Raw genomic sequence first — 9,537 nt, forward strand, 5'->3', positions numbered from 1 at the left:
AGTAGGGACATTCCACTTTTTATGTCAGAATGTTGGGCCTATGATTTCCTAGGCCCTAGGGTGAAGACCTTAGAGAGAACTTTTGCACAGAAAAGTCCCACAAATAGCAATGAGATAATGACCAGGCAATCTGTATTAATGATGTTGGTTGAAACCAGAACACATGCAATAAACAATAAACCAAGGCAAGTTAGAAAATCTTGAAAAATAATGAGATAGCCTACAATAATTATCGATAGTCCCTGTTAAGTTGCTACACAACTTTTCAGTGTTTAGTTAAGGCAGCTACAGATGGCATTCTGCATCCCTGTACCACTGACAGAGGAGTTAATGAGGGAGCAGGTCTCCACTGAGTGTTGTAGAAACCTCCTCCTCCCCACATTACACCAGCTTGATGGATTTTGATGGTTTTGCTGTCTTGTTGAAGCCCAGTGGAGAATGCCCCAGATGTTATTGATGATCTGTGTAATGAGGCCTGACTCCTGTTTCATTTTCTATTTTCTTTCCAATTGATCATGTAGAGCAGGAATCGGCCCTTAGCTTCACTACATTTATTGTGGATTTGCTCTTGCTGTGTTTAATTCCAACAGTTATCTCTAACTATTTACTCAAGCCTTCTACATGGCTTTTGTTCCCATTCCCCTTCCCTCCATCAACTGCCCATGGGTGTCTACCCCATGCCTACCTGAGCCTCAATATCTCGTGCAGCTGGATAAAGTACAGTGCCCCATACAATCTTTAATAAGGAGACGGGGAAACACATTGTTGCTTATATCCATTTTTCTTGTTTTTCTTTCTGGTAGAGGTCAGCTTTTTTTTCTTTCTATATGAAATTTAAAAAATAGTAAAGAAGCCACACTTCATAGCACAGTCAAACACCTTATTACAATCGAGCAAAGCTTAAGCGCAAAAACAAACAAAGAGAAATTAGCCAGGGTTCCTGCACTAAAACCACGACCCAGAAATCCCTCCAGCATAGTGGATCTGTACATGGGTGCAGGGAGAATTCGGAACTGTGATGGTCCCTATCGGGAATAGTCTGCCAACATTCCCTGTCGATGCTAAAACACAACGACTGACTTCAGTCAGTTATTGCAAGGTGTCTAGTGCCTGTGGAACTGTATCTCAGTGAGTGTCAAAATGGGAAGAAATGAGAGCAAATAAGGAGAAGGTGTGAGAGGAAGGATAGAGAAAGGAGCAGGAGAGAATAAGTGGAGAAGAGGGTAGGTGAGAAAGAGAGAAAGGGAGGCAGAAAGGAAAGAAAAATGGACGGAAAATTGGGAGGAATGGAGAAGAGGAGATGAGTATCATATTCTTGTTCTCATTGTGCCAACACAGGACATTCACAGAATCTGCTGAAGAAAGGAAAACACTAACTTTATTGAGAAACATCTTACAGGGGCCTCATCTTGCCATGAGGTCTACAAGGATAGTGATGTTACATCACTTCCTGTGATGATGTATACCATGTCTCATTAGCATACTACACAGTAAGAATTAACCCCTTACACTACATCTCCCGAAGTCTCTGACTTCAATTTCTTTTGTTACAGGAACATCTGCTGTGGTGGTTTCACTACTCTACATGAATGGACTTCTGCTCCTTTGGAGCAGATTGGTGATTTGAGTCCTATGGGTGATCTCTCAGATTCTGCTGGACCAAAAGAGAATTAATAGATGGATCAGGTTCACCAATCGGATAGCCATCTGGATTGGTAGCTGAATGCAGCATCTCTGGCCTGTCCGATTTGATAGATGACTGTTTAAATCATGTAGAAATTTGCTTCTGTGTTGCAACTAGTACACGGCTGTTCCGTCTCACCATACTATTATCTGTTTGGGTTAGGTAGAACTGTGGATGTGCTGTCTGAATACTTGTTCATAGCACCCTTGGTCTCGGATCCAAACTGGTTCGCCTGGTTGAAGGTCTGGCAGGTAGCATGCTTTGTGATATTTGTCATAGTTCCATATCTGGCTAGAACAATACTTTTTCTCCATCACCTCATCCAAATCACCAGCTGGTACACATGACATGAGTGTCTGTGGGAGGGAAGGGAGTTGAGTTCTCAGTCTTCTTCCCATGATGCTAAACCATTCTGGAGTGATGTTGAGCAACTGCTCAGAAGCGCACATTCGATGTCATCAGTCTTCTTCAGCAATGCCTTCCCTGTACACATTCCTCTTTTAGCTTCACTATTGGCTTGAGGGTATCTTGGTGAGCTTATACTATGGACAAATCCATACAAAGTGGTGAATTCTTTAAAATATTCATTGGCAAACTGTGGTCCGTTGTCCAAGCTACAAGGGCTGGGATTTCATGTGTTGCAAACATCTCCTCAGTGATATAATTGCTGCTTCAAAGTGTGATCCTGCAGTTACATGATTTCTATCCATCAGGAGTCTACTATGACCAAGAACATTTTACATCTGTGTTCAAAGAGGTCCATTCCAAGACATCCTCATGGTTGTGATGACACCAAGAGTTTTCTTGTCTCCTGATGATGAATAGCACAAGTAATACAGTTTGATATCATCTCTTTGGAAGACTTTGAGAGACCTAGTGACTAAACAGAATATCTTCCTCTGATGCAACATTTTGTGATGCCCAGATGTCCTTGATATAATTGTTGAAGCATATCGCATCTCAGAACACAGTTTGACCACTCTCTCATCACAGATGAGTAAATAATAATCTTCACTGCAGTGTCCTCTCTGTTTATGTTACTGTCTAAGAATGGGACTGTGTGGCATGTATGCTGGCTGGCCATCCTTTGATGCAGTACTCTCAGACATGAGTACATTCTTCAAAGATTTCTATATATCTTTGATTTCATTCAGTCGCAGAGTTGTTGCTAGCAGAGTTGTTGATGATGCAAAGGTTTCTACCTCTTCAACAAAGGCTGCGTCACCTTGTTCAGGCCTTGTCACTGGGATATGGAACAAAGCATCTGCTGTTGTCTGCCATTTTCTCAGAACAATCCCTGTCTTTGCATCAAACCTCATCATCCTCAGTTTGAAACATTGTACTCGTGGAGGCATGTTTGCTAGCTCCTTAGAATTCAAGAGTTACTCAGGGTTTGCAAACTTTTCACAAGCCCATGTAGCAGCTAATGCTTCTTTCGCTATCGCTACATATCTCTGTTCATTCTCTATCAGTAAGCTGGTCTATGCTTTTTGTTAGCCTGTATCTGAATGAGTACAGCAAATCCTGAAGAAGATGCAACTGCAGCATTGATAGTGGGTAGCTCTGGGTCATAGTGGGCTATAATATCAGGTGATATTAGCATCCCTTTGATTTTCTCAGAACAACTCTCATGTCTCCTTCCAGTACTATCTATTGTCTTGTTGTAACAGCTGATGCAGTGGCTCATTGATGCCAACTAGGTTTGGCAAGAACTTTCCAACTTAGTTTACCACACCCATGAATCTCTGGAGCTCAGTCACGTTGTGAGGAGCTGGAAACTCCTTACTGCTCTTGTCTTCTGTGGATCAACTCTGACACCGGATGCATCCACAATATGCCCAAGGAACTTGACTGTGAGAATTTGGCTGTGAGAATTTGCATTTGTTACTGAATATAAGTCATGCTTCCTGAAGGCTTTGCAACACAGCTCACACTCTCGTGTTATGTTCTGTCTGAATGGATCCATGGATCAGGATATCATCCATGTGACATATGACTCCATCCAGTCCTTCTAGGATGTTTCCCATAGCCTCTGGAAGATTTCTAGCCTGAGGTGATGCTGAAGGCTAATCTATTGAAACAGCCTCCTAAATGATGTAATGAAGGTTGTGAGAAACTTTGACTCTTCATCAAGGGGTCATTGACAAAAAACACTATTTGCATCCAACTTCATGAAGATTGAACTTTTTCCCAATGTTGCTAAGCTCTCATCCACAGGTGACACAGTATGAACTTAGCATTGAACAGCTTTGTTCAGCTAGGTAAGATCAACACAAATTCTGATAGATCCATCAGGCTTTGGCACTGGGAACCAACCAACTTGTTGGTTCTGTCACAGGTGAAATAACCCCTTGCTTCAACATAGAGTCAATTTCCTTCTTTACCTTTGGTAAGAGTGAATGAGTCTCTTTTCTGGGTGTAAACAGGCACACTGGCTTCGGATGTGGATGTAGAGTGACGTGGTGTGCTGTCTTCAGCTTTCCTAGTCCTGTGAACAGCTGTAGAAATTCAGCTCTGAAATTTTTAGGTTGATCTTCTCGGCTTTCCCTTCTTCCGCTCTGAAAATCAGATGTAGATCAGCAGGCTTTCCTGTTTAAGAGTGAACAACTTTGGTTCAAGATCATATATAAGGTTTCACTGATTTTTATCTGGCTATCTTGAAGGATTGCATTCAGTTGTCCTATGACCTTGAGTTCTATACCTCTTGGCTCGTATAGGCTCTTGCATGATGACTGAGCAAACTTTTCTCCAACCATTGTTCAGCGTCAGGAAGAGGTGAAACACTGCACCTGTGTCTAAATTAAAGCCTGTCTTATTTCCCTCTAATAGGATATCACCCCTCCAATAGCCTCCTTTTGGTTCCTGGATCTCTCTAAGGAAAGATATCTCAATATCGTTGATATCTTATACTTCATGGATATTGCCACCAAAGGCTTTTCTTCTTGCTCTGGCACACAGCTAGGAAGTGACCCATTTTTCTGCAAAAATGGCATTGGGCCTCTTTGGCGATATCATTTTTCCGCCCATGTTTTTTCCCACCACACAGATTACAGCTAGCTGCGGTAGTTAATGGATGTTCTTCCTGCTTCCCCTGCTTTTTTACAGCCACCTCTCTGCTTTTAAATTTAACATACTCCACTGAGCCAGTTGTTTTTGGGATACGCTTCTCCCTGATATCCCGAATCACTGATTGATTTTGCTTCCTGACCACAGCTTGCTTGCTCAGTTGAATTGTCCGTGTTAAGGTTAAATCTTCTCTTGACTGCAAGAGGTCAGTCAGTACTTCATCCAAGACTCCAATAACAATTCTGTCTCTAGCTAGTTCATCTTTTAAGCTGCCATATTTACAGTTCTCTGCAAGCCTTTAAGATCATTTATAAATGTATCAATACTTACCCCTTGTCATTGGGTATTTTGTTAAATTTAGCCCACTTGACAATAGTATTCTTTTGCAGATTATAGTAGGCATCAAGTGATTTAATTACATCATTGTACATAGTTTTTTCTTTGTCCATCCCTGTGCTACCTCATCTGCACAGCCACTTATTGTGTATAACAGCCACTGACCTAATCAACACTCAGCTTTGTCACAAGTCCCGATGCAGTGCGATACCTAGCAAATCATCTGTGTCAATTCAGCAACACTTCTACGTGGTTGAGACCTGCAACATATGACCTGCTCAAAGCTTCCGGTAATGGCAGAGGCTTTTCCATACTTGTTATATCACTTGCTGCCACAATATAATATTTTTAGTTTTGTTGTGCTTACACAGAATATTCACAGAGTCTGCTGAGGTAAGGAAAACTTAACTGTGTTATAAACATTGTACAGGGGCTTCATCTTACCATGAGGTCTACAAAAGAGTGCAAGATCATGTGATGTTGTATCACTTCCTGTGATGATATACACTGTCTTATTAGCATGTCATACAGTTAAAGTTAACCCTTTACATTACATTGGGGATTAAGAAAGGGGAGGAAGAGAGAAGAGGGTTAAAAGATGAGAGGGAAATAAAGTTCTGCTCATTGAATCATACAGCACAGAAAATGGCTATTCAGCCCATTCTGCCTCTGCTGGCCCTTTGTAAGAACTTCCCGAACTAGTACCAGCCTCTTGCTCTTTCCCCATAGCCTTGTATATTTTTCTAGTTTAAATATTTTATCCAATTCCCTTCTGACATTTACTATTGAATCTGTTTCCACTCCACTTTCTGGCATTGCATTTCAGATTTTAACAAGTCACAGCATAAAACAAGGTTTCCGCATGTTATCTCTGATTTTTTTTTGCCAATTGCCTTAAGTCTGTGTCCTCTGGTTGCCAACCCATATATCAGTGGAAACAGTTTCTCCTTATTTTCTCTATTATAAGGTCCTTAATTTTGAACATCTCTATCAAATCTCAATTTAAAATTAGCCTTAGATTCTCTAGTCTCATTGACATTGCATGACGTTGTGAATCATTGGTCCTTCTGGCTGTTGCTTAGTTGTGACTCTAACACTCATTGTAGATACAACTGCAGAGTGCTCAAAATATGGTTTGCATTAGTTTTAATCATTTTGTCCATCACTATTTAAAGAGCTGTAGCATTTGCCCACATTTTTAGGAACATAGGAAAATAGGAGCAGGACAAGGCCATTTGGCCCAGTGAATTTGCTCCACCATTCAATTAGATCATGGCCGATCATCTACTTCAATGCCACTTTCCCGCACTATCCCATATCCTTTGATGTCATTAGTATCTAGTAATCTATCAATTTCTGTCTTGAACATGCTCAACGATTGAGCTTCCACAGCCCCCTGAGGTAGAGAACTCCAAAGATTCACCATCCTCTGCATGAAGAAATTCCTCCTCATCTCAGTCTTAAATTCCCGGACCTTTATCCTGACACTGTGTCTCCTGGATCTAGACTCACCAGCCAGTGGAAACATCCTATCCACATCTACCCTGTCACTCCCTCTAAGAATTTTGTAAGTTTCAATGACAATGAGATCTCTTCTCATTCTTCAAAACTCTAGAGAATACAAGCCCAGTTTCCTCAATCCCTCGTCATAATACAACACAACCATCTCAGGGGTTAATTTGATGAACCTCTGTTGTACTCCCTTTATGGCAAATACATCCTTTCTTAGATAAGGAGATCAAAACTGCACACAATACTCTAGATGTGGTCTCACCAAGGCTCTATACAACTACAGCAAGACACCTTTACTCCTGTACTCAAATCACCTTTCAATGAAGGTTGACATACCATTTGCCTTCCTAATTGCTTGCTGCACCTACATACTGGTTTTTAGTGACTCATGAACAAGGATACCCAGGTCCCTTTGGACACCAACACTTCCTAACATCTCACCATGTAAGAAATATCCTGTCTTTATGTTTTTCTACAAAAGCAGATAACTTCACACTTATTTACATTATATTTCATCTGCCAAGTTCTTGCCTATTCATTTAGACTAGCCACCTCCTTCAGCTCTCTGGGATATGGCTCACCAGGTCAAGGGGATTTATGAGCCTTCAATCCAATTAATTTTTTGAGCACTACTTCTTTATTAATACTAATTTCTTTCAGTTACTCATTTTCACATGCCCCCTGGTTCCCTAGTTTCTCTGGGAGATTTTCTGTATCTTCCTCTGCAAAGACAGACACAAAGTAACTGTTTAGCTTCTCCGTCATTTCCCTATTCTCCATTATAAATTCTCCTGACTCTGCCTGTAATGAACCTACACTTGTCCTTGCTCATCTTTTTCTTTTCACATACCTAAGAAAGCTTTTACAATCCGTTTCTTGCTAGTTTGCATTCATATTCTCTTTTCCCTTTCTTTATTAGTTTTGTGGTCCTCCTTTACTGGGTTCTAAATTGCTCCTAATTGTCAGACTTACTGCAACCTTATAAGACACTTCCTTAGATCTAATAAAATCTTTAACTTCTTTCATTAGCCATATCGATTCACCTTTCTTGTTGGGTTTTTGTGTCTTAGAGGAATGTATATTTCACATTTTTCTTAGGAATAATAAGGTCCAGTTCACATTAACTGGTCAACCACCCATTCGTCAGGTTAGCTTGGTTGGCTGGTTTGTGATGCAGAGTGATACCAAAACTGCAGGTTCAATTCCTGTATTGGCTGAAGTCATCCATGAAGGCCCCAACTTTTCAACCTTGCCCCTTGCCTGAGGCATTGTGGTCCTTAGGTTAAACTCACCACCAGTCATCTCTCTGTGATGAGAGAGCAACTTCTGGGACTTTGGCAACTTTCAACTTGATGCTTATTTGATGACATTAGTGGTGATGAATCAGGAGGAGATTTATGAGGATGTTGCCACGAATGGAGAATTTTACCTGTGAGGAAAGATTGGATAGGCTGGGGTTGTTTTCTTTGTCACAGGATGCCGAGGGCAGATTTAATTGAGGCGTGTAAAATTGAAAGGCTGAGATTAAATAAATTGGTAAGACTTGCTTTACTTAGCAGAGAGGTCAATAACTAGGGGGTATAGATTTAACGTAATTGACAGAGGGACTAGAGAGGAGTTGAAGAAATTGTCAGCCGGCAGCAGCATAATGAGTTGAATGGCCTCCCTCTGTCCTATAGATTTTCTATGGATCTATTTATGGTCATGGATTCAAGCTCCATTCCAGAACCTGAGCACATGTTGAAAGTTTTGTCCTCTGGTTGTATTGTTTACCTACAAAATGACACTGAGTGCACTTCAAAATTGGTTATTGGTTGTAAAGCAATTTAGGACATCCCAAGGATGTGACAGATGCTGTATAAATGTGAGATCTTTCCTTTTATGTGTGGATTTGCAGGGTATTGATGGTCGCCAGCTCTGTGGCTCTTCCACTGAGCTACCTGTGGTGACAAGTTTTAATTCTGATGATCATCCAGCAAAACAAGTGCCAATTGTTGAACTGAGGATCATTTGACAACTAAGTTTTTAATCATTGTTTACCTATCACTTTATTTATCACTTACGAAAAGCTGTTGCAGCCACACTAATTATAAATTTCAAAACTGAGATCAATAGGTCATTATTCGGCAAGAAGGGTAGATAGGGTTAAGGTATAATTCAGCCATGATCTGAATGGCAGAACATATATGGGGAATTGAATGGCCTACTCATGTTTCTATGTTCCTAAAAAAAATACTGTGCAGCCACTGGGAAAGGACCTTTAGAACTTTTGTATATATAAGGACAGTCCTCTTCCGGTACTGTGCAGGAACAACTAGATCAAAGCAGTGGGGATGGGTGCTCTACTGGCACCAAGATCTGATTGCCTTAACTTTCTCTGAGGCTAATTTTAAATCTGTGAGGATGTAACAGTTGCACCTGGAGAGCAGAATTGGCCAAGGTCATGGGAAAAGGAAGGCTAAACTCCTGCTGGACTTTTAAAAAAATGTGTTCACCTTGACCTGAAGAGGGCAGGAATTCAAAAGCTATGTTCCAGTTGTATAGAGCTTTGGTCATAACTCATGTGGAGCCACTGTGCTCAGAACACTTACACTGAACCTCAGGAAAAACAGTGCAGGATCACCAGAATGATACCGAACATAAAAGGTTAAATTATGAGGACAAGTTATATAAACAGGTTTGCATTCTATTTAGCTGAAGCAGTTGAGAAGTAATTTAATTGAGGATTTGAAATGATTGAGACTTTCCACGGAGGAGATACAGAGAAACTATTTTTAAAAGAAAATGATTATTCACAGAAGGGTAGTGGAAATCTGGAACTCTCCCCCTTCAAAATTATGTGGATGCTGGGTCATATGAAATGGACCTAGCTGAATATTTCTGAGGAAGCAACTGATGTGGTAGATAAAGGAATGTCTTTGGATGTTACTTATTTGGCC

Source organism: Carcharodon carcharias, chromosome 19 (assembly GCF_017639515.1).
Source record: "Carcharodon carcharias isolate sCarCar2 chromosome 19, sCarCar2.pri, whole genome shotgun sequence".
Lineage (NCBI taxonomy): Eukaryota > Metazoa > Chordata > Chondrichthyes > Lamniformes > Lamnidae > Carcharodon > Carcharodon carcharias.